The sequence below is a fragment of the Lissotriton vulgaris genome, chromosome 6 (genome assembly GCF_964263255.1).
Source record: "Lissotriton vulgaris chromosome 6, aLisVul1.2, whole genome shotgun sequence".
In the NCBI taxonomy this organism is placed as follows: domain Eukaryota; kingdom Metazoa; phylum Chordata; class Amphibia; order Caudata; family Salamandridae; genus Lissotriton; species Lissotriton vulgaris.
Window position 1 is genome coordinate 1,698,461,988 of NC_141694.1, and position 14,833 is coordinate 1,698,476,820.

Below are 14,833 nucleotides of genomic sequence, written 5' to 3' on the forward strand. Positions count from 1 at the left end.
ACACTGCCTGTATTGCTAATTTCGCCCCCCCAGCAGCCTACTAGGTGCTGCCTTGGAGCATTCCCTTTGGACGCCATCTTGGGTGAGTAGAGGGCGAACTAACTAGTTGCTCGGCGCTCCCACCCTCACCAGCATAAAAATCGGGCTGGTTCTCACGCGATTAGCTTGCCAGACAGAATGTCTGTTGGTTCCTGAGGGGGAAGCCGGGAACGTAATTACTGTGCTTTAATTTTAAAAAATTGTAAAAAACGTAATAGTTTCGTTTTTTAATCACTTGTGTTCCTTTTGCACTGAATTGCTCTTTTAAAATTCCCCTTGGTGCATACACTGCCTGTATTGCTAATTTTGCCCCCCCAGCAGCCTACTAGGTGCTGCCTAGGAGCATTCCTTTTGGACTCCATCTTGGGTGAGTAGAGGGCGAGCTGACTAGTTGCTGGGCCCTCCCACCCTCACCAGCATAAAATCGAGCTGGTTCTCGCGCGATTAGCTTGCCGGACAGAATGTTTGTTGGTTCCTAAGGCGGAAGCCGGGAACGTAATTACTGTGCTTTAATTTAAAAAATTTGTAAAAAACATAATAGTTTCGTTTTTTACTCACTTGTGTTCCTTTTGCACTGAATTTCTCTTTTAAAATTCCCCTTGGTGCATACACTGCCTGTATTGCTAATTTCGCCCCCCCCCCCCAGCAGCCGACTAGGTGCTGCCTCGGAGCATTCCCTTTGGACGCCATCTTGGGTGAGTAGAGGGTGAGCTGACTAGATGCTTTGCCCTCCCACCCTTACCAGCATAAAAATCAGGCTGGCTCTCACACGATTAGCGTGCCAGACAGAATGTGTGTTGGTTCCTGAGGCGGAAGCCGGGAACGTAATTACTGTGCTTTAATTTTAAAAATTTGTAAAAAACATAATAGTTTCGTTTTTTGCTCACTTGTGTTCCATTTGCACTGAATTGCTCTTTTAAAATTCCCCTTGGTGCATACACTGCCTGCATTGCTAATTTCCCCCCCCCAGCAGCCGACTAGGTGCTGCCTCGGAGCATTCCCTTTGGACTCCATATTGGGTGAGTAGAGGGCAAGCTGACTAGTTGCTCGGCCCTCCCACCCTCACCAGCATAACATGCTCACCTTTCCTCTGACACGCAGTGGACGAGCGCAGCGGGCGCGCCAGTGGCGCGCCAAAGGCAAGCCCGTCTGCACCCGTCCACGACCGGTCGCGGCCAGGGGCCAGTACCCATGCCCACGACATGAGGGGGCCAGTAATACTGTGCTACACTAGAGACCAACTGGTGAAACTGCGCCCCGGGATTGAAGAGGAATGTAAGCACAGGATGCACGTGGATAGTCTCCCGTTCCAGTGCACTGGCTGCGCCTTCGACCCTTATACTCCTAAGGGCTTGGAGAAGGAGGCTGATTTGGTGAGCATGGCGTTGTTAAATTGCCGCTCACTGAAGAAGCACAAAGTAGAAACTCACGACCTTTTATTAGATCGCCGGTTGGATGTGCTTTTCCTAACCGAAACCTGGTTGGATGAGACATCCACCCCAGAAATCCTGGAGGCCCCCCCTTTAGACTACTGTTTGTTAAGAGTGTATAGGGGGATTCAGCGGGGGTGGTATTGCGATGATACACAAAAGGGAGCTGCCATGCACTTTGGATTCTATAAAAATCACGAATAGCGAGGCGGGGTTCTTTACCATAAAAATCTCCCCGAAAAATACGATTACTGGCTTTTTGATATATACCGACCCCCGGGTGCGACCTCACAGTTTGCTGATAGCTTGACAGAGATTGCCACCCAGCCTACATTACGGTACAGCAAGTTTTTAATCCTGGGGGATTTAAATCTTCACCTTGAGGATACAAACTGTAGGGAGGTGCAGGAGGTCGTGATGGCAATGAAACCCCTAATGCTGGAACTTCAGTCAGTTATACCCACGCACTAATGTGGACACCTGCTGGACCCCATTTTCTCGAATTGGGAGGGAGTGGAGGTCTCGCCCCCCATTAGGGTACCTTGGTCAGACCACTGTCTTATTCCTTTTAGGCTGAATCTAGGCCCAGTAGGACGGGAGGAGTCGAAATTCCCGCAACATAAACGTAGGAACTGCAAAAAATGTAGTCAAGAAGCTTATAAACTGGCACTGCTTAAGGAGGCACCACCATTGAGTGACACCCTGAGCGGGGCTTGGAGGGTCCATTAAGAATGGATGGCGAAGGCCTTAGATATGGTTGCGCCTTGGACAACCAAGGCATGGGCCAGGCGGACTAAAACTGCACCGTGGTTCAATAAAGAGCTAGGGGCGGCCAAAGCGGCGTGCAAACGTCTTGAACGTAGTTGGCGTAAAAACTACAACTTAGAGCACAAACAGCAATATAAAGACAGTCTGAAAAAATACCATAGACTCATAAAAGTAGCAAAAGGTGCATTCCTGAAGGAGAGGATAGAATCCGCGGATAATTCATCCAAGGAACTGTTTACTATATACAAAGAGCTTACAGCTCCAACTAAGATAACAGCCCAAGACATCTTTTCCGAAGAAATCTGCAAATCAATTGCGGACTACTTCGTGAATAAAGTAGAGAAAATATACGCCTTCTTTCCGGCTGAGACTGATCGGCTTACTAATCATTCTAACAAAAGAATGACACCTGTCAAAGAAATGTATTTAAAATGCTTTACAGTACCTCCCAGACAGGAAATGCTGAGACTAGTGAACAGTATTCAATCAGGCTCCCCTAGTGATGCAGCTCCACCCAAGTGTTTTAAGAACCAGCCTGAGGTGGTAATAGACCATATTAGCAACATGGTGGCTCTCTCATTCTAGGAATGCCACGTGCTAGATGAATGGAAGAGGGCTCAGGTGATACCCCTGAAAAAGAAACCTAGCCTCCACATATCTCAGCTTGCAAATCTTCGCCCTATTTCTCTTCTCCCGTTCTGTATGAAAATAGTGGAAAAAGTTGCCAACACTCAGCTCATGGAGTTCTTGGAAGAGGGCCAGTGTCTTCACCGTTCTCAGTCTGGGTTTAGGGCTAGATATTCAACCGAGACAGCCCTTCTCTTCTCTACAGAGAGGCTTAGACAAATAGTAGATGAGGGACAGACGGCAGCGTTGGTACTATTGGACCTGAGTGCGGTGTTTGACACCGTATCTCATACCACGCTGCTGACCCGCCTTACAGAAATAGGAGTGGAAGGACCGGCCCATGAATGGATACAATCCTTTTTAGAAGATAGAAGCTTCCAAGTTCACTGTCTACCATTTAAATCTTCCCCTAGATGGTTAAGGCATGGTGTTCCTCAGGGCTCGAGTCTGAGCCCAACGCTATTTAACATATACATGGAACCCCTGGCTAGAATTCTGGCACCGTATGGAGTGGACATCGTGCCGTACGCAGATGATGCGCAATTGATGATCACCCTAGCACAAGGCTAGAATGAGGCAGCAGCAAACTTTTCCTCCTGCCTCAAGGAGGTATCTGAGTGGATGAATGACAATTGTCTACGCCTTAATGGCGATAAAACCGAGTTACTGGTGATTGGAAGAGCTCCCACAATCTGGTCATCAGCCTGGTGGCCATCTGAGTTGGGACCCACACCCTCCCCCTCAGAAACGGTGAAGAACCTCGGTGTCTTCTTGGACTCCAGCCTATCCTATGGACAGCACATTGGAAGGCTAATGGGCAAATGCTATGGAGTCCTTAAAACCATACGCAAAGTACTCGACTATTTGCCCATTGACACCAGGAAATCTGTCATACATGCACTAGTCACTCCCCATCTGGATTATGGAAACTCCCTGTTTATTGGCCTGAGTAAGAAAGGGTTACAGCAGCTAAAACGCGTACAAAACTCGGCTGCCAAATTGGTCCTGAATTTGTCCAGAAGAGCCTCAGGGAAACAGGCTCTTAAGACCCTCCATTGGCTACCCATGCAGGAACGCATCCTGTTCAAATCACTATGTATTACACATTGTGTAGCCCAGGGAAAAGGGCCAAGCTATCTTCAAAAGCTTCTTACGATCCATCGCCCAAAACGCAATTTGAGGTCATCTGGGAGCATGTTGTTTCAGGTTCCTCACATCTTCAAAGCACGAATGGGAGGTCGCTCGTTCAGATACTTAGCTCATAAGAGATGGAATGAGCTCCCTATCGAACTCCGTATGGAACCATCGGAAGCAAGATTCCGACTTAAATTGAAAACATACCTATTCCCTCAAACCTAAGCCCCTTCGTCCCCCCCTTGTGGTGCCAAGTGCAGAAGGTCTTCCTCGCTGGACGGTTTCTCTCCATAACGCGGGGACACACTGTTATAGTGTAACCATGCGCTCTACAAATGGTTTTATTATTATTATTAACTTTCGGCCCATCTCATTATTGCCCGGAGTCAGCAAAGTTTCTGAAAAATTTGTCAACCAGCAGCTTTCAGCCTTCCTGGAAGCCAATGGACTTTTACACCCCTCCCAGACGGGCTTTCGCCCGGGCCAGGGCACGGAAACCGCCATGATCGCGGTAGTGGAAGAGGCGAAAAAGATCCTCGATTCAGGACGATCAGTGGCAGTGATTCTCCTGGATCTAAGTGCAGCTTTTGACACGGTGAACCATCTCATTCCGATTCACCGGCTCAGGGGACTGGGAATCTCTGGGTCCGCGCATTCCTGGCTGAAATCTTTCCTCCATAACCGATCCTTCCAAGTTCTTGAGGGCACTTCTAGATCCCGCGTAACTCCTGTACATTGTGGGGTTCCCCAGGGATCCTCCCTGAGCCCCACTCTTGTTAACATTTACATGTCCCCCCTGGAGAAAATAGTCACTCCCCATGGTGTTGAACTTGTGACTTATGCTGACGACACCCAGCTTGTTGTCTCTCTCAGCCAGCTGGACCGCCCCCCCGACAACCTTCACTCTTGCCTCACACCTCAAACTCAACAGTGATAAAACTGAGATTTTGGCATTGGGCAACCAATCTCACGTCATACCGAAGACTCTGTGGCCAGCCTGTATGGGACCTGCTCTGGCCCCAAACCAAAACATTAAGAGCCTGGGTATGTAGCTTGACCAGGATCTCACGTTTAACACGCAAGCCAGGAAGACAGCAGGGGCCTCCTATGGCATCCTCCGGACTACCGGCAAAATCCTCCCCCAGGACTCCAGGAAGCTCCTAATTCAGAGCCTCTTACTATCCAGATTAGATTATGGCAATGCTCTGTATCTTGGGGCTCCTAAGAAAGTCATTGCCAAATTGCAAGTAGTCCAAAACTCCGCAGCCAGGCTCCTAACAGGCATTAACAATAGGAGATCTGCAAAAACTGCCCTAAGATCGCTCCACTGGCTGCCCATCCAGGAGAGAGTACACTTTAATACCCTTTGTACCACCCACAAAATCCTTCATGGCAAAGGGCCCCATATCCTAAAAAATCTGATCAGACCTCACAAAGCCTCCAGAAACCTGCGATCTGCACACTTACACCTAGCCTACATACCTAGGATTAAAAAGGCTTGCACAGGGGGCCGCCTCTTTTTCTATAACGCCATCAAGCTGTGGAATTCCTTGCCCCTGACTTTGCGCGCCAAACCCAACCTTCTTGCTTTCCGTAGGCTCCTGAAAACTTGGCTTTTTCCATAATCTTTCAAACTTCATTCACTCAGCTCACTCACTAGCGCTGGGACGCTCACGGGCAGCCATGCGCTTTATAAATCCTCCTTTCATTTCATACTTAATAAATATACCTTTTTGCCTATTTTATTATCCTTTGCTGGATGCGGCTTCATAATTTTCTTAAGCACACAATGCTAGTTATCTTGATTTAGGCCCGCCCCTACTTGGACAGGCCACACCCCTTTAAGAAATTTGCCACGCCCCTTTTAGAGCACCCCCAGGTTTTTTCCCCACTTAAAGCCCTGGGCAGGGGGAAAGTCGACAGACGACAGCATAGGAAAAATATATAAATCAATAAAACCACTTACCTGGAGCTCGCCACATCGCCGAGTCGGTGATGGGGCCAAGCACAAGGTATGTGGTTTTATTTATATATTTATTTTCCTTATCCCGTCGCCTGTCCACTTCCTCCCACCCCACCGTTCTTACCCTGACTGGCGGTGCCTGTTTGCATCTTTTCTCATATCAGAAACCACTGTTATTACTAGGTATGGGCGAAATTCTTATTATGCCAGCGTATTTGGCATAGTTTGGGTAATTTACCAATATTATTCCATTATGCCATGTTGTGTAACGAGATTTCTTTTTGGGGAGAAATTGTACTGTGTCAGTGTTTTGATTTTGAGCAACAGTTCCTTTAATGCAGGCAATCAACAAACATTTTAGAGAGTTTTTTTATACAAGCAGATTATTCGGTCATTTTCGAGCGCAGAAATACAAATCCGAATGCTAGTGGCACGGTTTACAAAGCAAGTGAATGGAAGTCAACTCGAAATTACATTATCAAGTTAAATGTTTACACAATGCAACTGTTCAGGTCTGAGATGCGTTTTGCATAAATACTTGAAATTTTGCATAATTTTGCAGTAATTTTAAATATGTATCCTACAGCAACTTACGCAAGTTCCACACTCCCCTAGTTATTATGGATTTCTAAATATGTCCGTCCTGCCAGTTCATATGATTTTGGTTTACAAACCTGTTTAAATTTGGGATCTAACTTTGACACCCTGTTGTATGGCGTTTTAGGATGAGAGTGAATTTTCCCGATTCAACCCCTTATATAGGTACAATTCACATTGCCCTAATATAGGCATAGAAATCATTCCCTTATTTAGACATAGCCCATGCAGACCAAATACAGGCATGGCTACTTCCACACATACCAAAACGTCACAACGATTTCTTGGAAGATCGGCTTAAGCAGTCAGGGACCTTTGTCCAAGAACTCATGTACTTTACAAAGAACTACTATTCCCTTGGGGTTCTTTTCTGACTTTATTATGCCCGACTTTACGTCAAACTAGACACCTTCAAGGTATATATATGCCTTCACTTGCTCTAGTAAGACACGGTGGTTCGGAGCAGTTAGACTATCTACTTGCCCGCCCAGCTCGCTACAGCAAGTGCCGAAGGAAGCCGACCCTCCAGCTGACCAAGAGGCTGCCTTTCTCTCGCCGAAAATCCAGCCCCAGTGTTTCCAAGCTCCCCTTGCAGAGTATTGGGAGATCGAGTCCCGAGACTGAAATACCAGACCTCCTTCATTCTAAACTAAAGGTATGGAGGGGAGTAGAACCTAGAGAAACCTTGGATAGATTATTGGCAAAGAAAACTAAACCTACGCTATACCACACTTACTCCTTCCCGCGTTCTAGACTTAGGTTAGGTATATTGGGGTAGGCGTATTTTAGAAGCACCAGTTGAATACTTTTAGCCATTGTTATTTAGTTATGTATTCATATATGATTTAGAAATCATACAATGCTCTTACAGTATTATTTTATAATATTGTTCTCGCTGTACGCATTATACTTTGCAGTCTGCATTAGGATTGTAGCAGTTCACATTACTTGCATAAGAAAGATAACTGTTCAATAAAACCTTTTATTGAAAACGCCCATCCCTCCATTTCTCTGCACCTCTGTAGAAATGAAGCATGCACGATTGTCTGAGTGAAATACTTATCTATTGTTTCCGCGACTCTAGAGAGACATTTCTTATTCTTGGGAAACAAAGTTGTCATGTTTATGCGGTTGTCAGAAACGAATCCCTTCTTGTGAATTCGAAAAAGTTTCTAGTGACCTCTGAGCTAGCTGGCATTCACTATTAAGTTTAATATATTCGATAGAGACCTAGTCGACCTCAGTCCTATGTCTAATCTATAGGATATATTATTCCAATGAGCAGAGCCTATTGGGAATATAGGAACTACACTACACCAATACAACTTAAATTTTTATTGCTTCATAATCAGGCCCGGACTGGCTGTTGAGGGCACCGGGCAATTCCCCGGTGGGCCGCATGGTTGGGGGCCGGTTTTGGGCCCCTGGGGCCGTTTTTGTTACAGGGCCGTTATGCTGCAAAAACGGCCCTGTAACAAAAACGGCCGAAAACCGGCCCTGGCACAGAGCGCGGTCGCACCTCTCCCCCGTCCCCTCTCCTCCCGGAGGGGGGGGATGGGGGCCGGCCGAGCACTTTGCCAGGGCCGGTTCTGGTTCCCAGTCCGGCCCTGTTCATAATGCCTCACATGTGATGTTATGTATAAATTACCCTGACTGTTCCTTTTCATATTCTGGCTATTTTATCCTCACTTTGGGTATTTTATTAAGGATCCATACAAACTCAAATTAGCACACTCACCTTATTTCACCTTGACATTAGTACTATTGAGAATATCATTGAGGCATAAATTTACAGTTGAGTTACAATATTTGCCACAGCTGATAGGATGTTGCTAAATCACTGGACAACGCCGCCCATAATATCAAAGTGGCTTATTATTTGGTGTGGATGGTAGCTCACCACAAGTAATAATGTAACTATTCTTGGGAGGTCCAGTAAATGTTTCGGTAATTTAGACCTGAGGTCCACCACTGGTAACTATGGCACAGAGCAAAGAGGTTAATTAAAAAAAATGCATTAGGCATTTAGAAGTATCAAAAGCGTTAATAAGTCAAAAACACAACACAATAAAAATCCAACTCCAATCTCTGAAAACAGAGAATACTTTAATGAACACAAGCACGCCAAAATGACAGTAATCCAATAAGGGGGACCAGAGATATGAATTTTTAAAGTTTTAAAAAGAAGGCCAAAAAGTACACCGCAGGCAACTGGTCTGCTAGAATGAGACATGGGTAAGGTTTAATGTCGACCATGATGCAGTGCAATATATGACCTTGCAACGCATGCCTTTACAAGGCACGCCTTTACAACACGGTCAGTACAACAACTATATTCTTACCACGCGTACCATTACAACAACTTACTGTAGGGGGCGCTGGAGTTTGGAATAATATAATTTACTATTCCAACTCCAGTCTGTGCAACAGTAGGGAAGGTGTTGGATTGCAAATCTAACATCTAAAGCCCCCTACAGCAAGTCGTTGTAATGACTTGCCTTGTAATGGTATGTGTGGTAACAACGCAGTCATTGTACTGATCTTGTTGTAATGGCACTGCATTGTGCGGACAGCGTTGTAAACGCCGTTTCCCGATGGAGTGCAGGTCAGATGCCCAAGTTGGATTGGTCTCAGTCAGAAAGTTGCCATTCACTTAAAAAATGTTCAAGAAGGTAGAGACCTCAGCGGGCCAAAGCCGTAGGCTGGCTCAACGATGATGGGTTGACAAAAAATTAGGTATTGGTGAAGCGGGAAAAGCTCTGAGCCAGAAAAGATGAGAGTTCATACACAGGAAGCTTTCGATGTCGATCTGATTCTGCTTAGAATGAGGAGGCATTGCAAATTTCTACTTTCGGACTTAAACTCTTTTCTACAAGTCAGATTTCCTTAGTGAGGCAAGGTTGCCAGGCTGTAGTTAAAGATAGTGTGACATTATTGGATGTTGATCGGCGCTGGGCCTGCTGATTCAGATTTCCTGCTGCACAGGAGAATATAGTGTGAGCTCATCAAAGTCATGCCCACCAGCGATGCACTCTCGTCAGATTGGCTGGCAGGTTGATCCTGATCCCATGATTGTTCTCCAGGCAGAAATTTAGCAAAATGTTTTTAACGTTCTGCTTTTAGGGTTGGGATGGATTTCAGGACCTCAGAAACAACACTTGGGGGTCAGGATGCCCTCTACCAGAAGATGCCAGCAAAATCCAGGGCAGGTCCAGTTGAAACTGGACACCTGGGTTCTTTCAGGAAAGTGGACTTTTGCTGTTTTTGTGTCCCTTTAGCCTAACAGGAGATCCTTAAACTGGTCCCGAGGAGTACCATAGGGTACAGTCTTGTAAAAACAATTTTATCTGTATTTCCCTATACTGATGAAACTCAATAGCAAGGGACATGTATAAAATGAAGAGGTATTAAGACTGGAATAGATATGGCTGATCTATGAGCTGACAATTTCCAAACCAGGCTGCACCTATCCTAGATGCTCAAATAAAAGTAGTGGTAAAAGCAGACTTTTAGCTCTCCTGTTGATGGAAAGGACATTAAACTGTTTAGCCACCTTCTGCTAGACTAAACAAGTGTAACAATTTTCTGCTCACATTTGGATTATGCTATTTAGCTACATTTTAGCCTGACATCACCTAAAGAACAATACAGTATATAAACTACATTTCAATCATTGTAAGCACACTGCTCCATTATTTTAGTTTAATGTTAGGAAGGAAAAGAACTAACATATACATTTGTGAAAACATGCAACAGATATGTTTCATCAACAAAAAAAAAAAACAAAAAAAAAATTTATTTAGATATAAAACAAATATCTTTAAAAGAGAATTTCCGGTTCCTGTTGTTTACAAATACTAAAAACAGTACAAACAGTCAAATGCACAGCGAAAATATAAATGATCATCTCCTCGGTCTCCTAGTTACAAGAATTATTAAAACTGCTCCCCTAAGCTGTGATTACATACATAAAACAAACCATGGTCACAAGGAGCTATTTAAACTATTCTTGTCGCTAATTACCTAATGGTTTGAGATTTTTTAAAAGCGTTGATTAATTTAAAAAAGGTTAGGGGAAAGCTGTAACTGGTCACTTTTGTTTAAAATTGCGATATGCCTGCTGGATCAGGTTTGTCAGTCTTATGTTTAGGTCTGTGTTATCTGGGCTCAATGCCGCAATGATGGCTTGCCTGCAGGTTTGGACACCCAGCCGATTCCATTCCCCCCTCAGCTTAAACCTACGTTGGAGGTCGAAGGCGGGGCAAATGCAGACCACATGCAGTAGCGTTTATGCTGCTTCGCCGCACCCTCTACATATTGTATCCTCCTCCGTACGACGCCAGGGGGGTACATTTTGCAGAAATCGCCAGTCGCCCATTCTAATTGTTATGAAACTGCGTTTTAAATACAGTGAATAAGGGCTGGAGAGGTAGGAGGCAGGGATTAGCCGATTATAGGAATTAATAACTGCCCATGAATGACTTCGTTTTGAAAACAATGCTTTGTCACTAATAAGTGAATGCGTTCTTACACATTTTTTAATTGCAAGCTTAAATGCTGGCTGACTGGGGTTAAGGGCCCAGAGGCCGTCTGCTGACATTTGTTGGATATAATCCTTAAAAAGACGGCCAAATGTTCCTCCTGGGTTTTTCTCAGTTATTTCTTGCCAGACTAGGGACTCTAGTGTGCCTAGGTTGGATTGTCTTAATTTGTGGCAAAGATTAAGAAATACCCCAATACTGGAAACATCATAGTTCAATAACCCCATCTCTAATCTAATCTGTGGAGGGGATGCAGAGTATGGCAACTGAAGAACCTTTTTATAAATTGTGATTGTATGCTGATTTAGAACAGTGTTTAGTTTGCCCTTGAATATCCCTATACCATACGACAGGGTAGGGCCAATTTTCGCTTTCAGGACTTCCAGAAGGGGTGACAAAGTGGGACCTGACAGATTTTTCGAAAGCTTAGTCAATGACACCGCGAGCATCGTTACTTTGACCGCAATCTCATCACGCTGCTTTGTGAGGTTACCCCTGGAGTCTAAATGGACCCCCAGATATTTATACGACTTGCCTGTGGCGAGGCTATTGTTGTTAAATGACCATCCGCCGCCGGCATATCGCTTCTTCCCAAACGGAACAACCTGGGTTTTCTTCTTGTTGACTTCTAATTGGTTCTTAATCGTATATTGCAACAATGTGTCGAGAAGCCTTTGCAACCCCACCCTTGTGAGGCTGAACAGCACCAGATCATCAGCATATAGGAGATTACTTAATGCCGTACCACCTACCTTTGGCGGGTGGCTATTAACATCATCCAGGGTACTAGATAAGTTGGCCATGAACAGGTTGAAAAGGAGAGGGGCCGGCACGCATCCCTGCTTAACGCCTCTCGTTGTTGAAATTTTTCGCGAGAGATGCGTGCCGGACCTTAACTTTATTCGAACCCAGGTAGTGAGTGCAGTTGAATGATTGCATTCAATAATTTGTCTGGGATTCCCCACTTCCTCAGCTTTTCCCATAGGGCCTCCCTAGGGACCCTATCGAAGGCGGCTTATAAGTCGACAAAGCAACAAAACACAAACCTAGATGTAGAAAGGGCTTTGTCGACAATGGATGACACCGCTAATAAATTGGTCATGGTCCCCGAGTTGGCAGTGAACCCGTTTGGTTCATTGGCACCCGGTTTTGATCTTTTGCCCAATGCCTTAGGCCCTCCAAAAGGAGCCCTGCGTAGTGTTTTGCCTCAATATCCAAAAGGACTATGAGTCTGTAGTTATTGGGGACAGCACGCGAACCAGATTTATAAATAGGGTGAATTATTGCACCCCGCCATGAGTCTAGGATTGTTGCAGTTCTCAATGCGTAGTAAAAGATTATGTCCGATTTAAAAAGGTTTTGTGGGATGCCGTTGGGCCCGGGTGCTCCGTCTTGTCTAGCCTTTGTCACTGCGATGATGACCCTGTCTTCGGGCACCTGGTAATCCTCGTCAGACAGGTGTGTTGGCTCAATGGGGTACACCCTTTGATGCCGAGACCGGTGCCCATTTCTCCTTGCAATCCATGTCCTGCAGAATCTAGGTGGACTTGTGACTTAAAGTGGTCCGTAAAGTAATTAACCCATTCTGCTTCTTGTATATTTGCAGTTCCAAAGCTTGAAAAACTCGAGTTTGAATGATTGATTAGGGCCCAGAATTTCCTTGAGTTTTTGCTCCTACTCTCCCACACCAGATTACACCAGAATTGATTTTCATGGGTCCGCTTGTCCTTGGTAATCGCCATCCTAAAAGCCTTTTGGGTTCTGTGTTATGTGCTTAAGATCTCACTGTTCCCAGGGAATTTAACGAGTAGCCGTAGCGCATTGTTTCTTGCCTTTTTAAGCGATTTTGTTTTTAAAGATGCTACAAACTTACGAGGCTGGGTTCGGCTAAGAACCTGCGTTTTAGCTGGAAAACTGCTAGTCAGATGGGAGCAGAGCATCGTCCATGTAGCGATTGGTGAGGCATCTAGATTGTTACCGCCTTTTATGAAATCCATGCACACTTGTAGAATTTTAGGGCTGGTATCGTCGCTCCACTTCAGACGTGAGGTTCCGTGACAATTGTAAGTGGTGTTTTCGACTCGCACGAATATGGTCGAGTCTGGTATCTATGAACCGCAAATGACGAGTTTAGTGGGTGTACGCAGTTTCGCTGTATTAACCTAAACCGTTCGTCTGTTACGTGGGTTTCTTTATCTGTACCCACGGGTTCCATCTTAGATCCGGCATCCATTTTGTCTCTTGCCCTCAAGTAGCCAGCGAACGGACATTGTCCGCTTCGCGACCCTGGGATTCCCAAGATATCTGCGGAAGACACATGTCCTTTGAAAGTGTCTTTATGATGAGGGGGATGATACTGTAAGGCAGATGGCCTCGCTCGAGGCTCATCTTGCCGTGCCGGTTTATTGTCTCAGCCGTGCATCTCATTAGGCACGTCCCTTTGATGCCTGTAGCTCGTGTTTCCCGATACCTCCTCTTTTACACCCTTTCCGATCTCCCCACTGTTTCCATCTTCCTCTGCACCTGTCCTTGTTCCTTCTTCGATCTGTTTTACTGCCGATTGGAATGTACTAATGGTTGGAAGATGGGTTTTTACAGTTGGGAACCACCAAATGTTTCCGCACTTATGTTTCGGACTCTGAATGTATCAAAGTGACCAAAGCGACCCCTTTCGGGGATAATTATGGGAACCGAGTTGTAAACCTTTGTGTACCGTGTAACCCTATGGGAGAAACATGTATAAAAGGAGCGACCCACTTGCAGCACTTTGAAGCAGTCTCCCCAAGTTGCACGTGTTGTACTTGCTGTGACTTCTGTGTTCCCTGCAGTAATAAACCTCGAATCTTTGACGCCGAAGGAAGTGTCCCGTGTCTCTGTCATTTGTACACCGGAGCAGGTTACCCACGAAGGTTTCAGGTGTTGTCCCCTGGCACCGCTGGGTCTTAAATAACCCAGTCCTTCAGTTGGCGCCCAACGTCGGGGCTGCATCAGTGGTACCGGTCCAAGCCCGACGATCGTGAGGAACTTCGTGTGAAATCTCCGAGGGAAGGTGCACTCCGCTTCATCGATCCTGTTGTCGAAATAAGTGGCCCGAAGACTTTTCCCGCGAAGCTTCCCGCCTCCTGACGGCTGCGACGGACTGCTGCCCTGACTGTAGACCTGTTTTGGCGCCTGGCGTAGACCTTGGTATAGCGAGACGATTGACGGACCTTCCTGGTGACGCCATCGATCTTTGAGTTAAGTATTTGTGGGTCGCTCCCAGCGTTCTTGGTTGTGGTTGCTTAGTTGTTGCATGGTTCCATTGCATTTGTGGTTCTTGGTACTTTGTTGTGTTATTTGACGACTGCAGCCGCCAAAAACCGAGGGTTTTTGCTCTTTGCTGGGACTTGGTAAATCCCGTAACCCTTGAAGTTTGTGAAACACGGCTAGTGTGCAAGATGCCTGGTCGCTGTACTTTGTTTAGTTGTTTCAGACGTTGTGGTACGGATTCCCGACTGGAGGACTCTTGTCCGATACCTCCGGTTGGAACTCCCACTTATGAGCTCTACAGTAAGCACGGACTAGGTCCTATTACTTTTAATGAATATTGGATTTGTTACACCAAAAAAGATGATGTCCTTAGTTGGCCACCTCATGGTAGTTTTGAGACCTCGATCTTAGATAATCTTGAGGCTAAATTGTTTACGAAAAAGTTCGGTTGTGGCATAAAGAAGCCCGACAGAGAGAGATCAGGC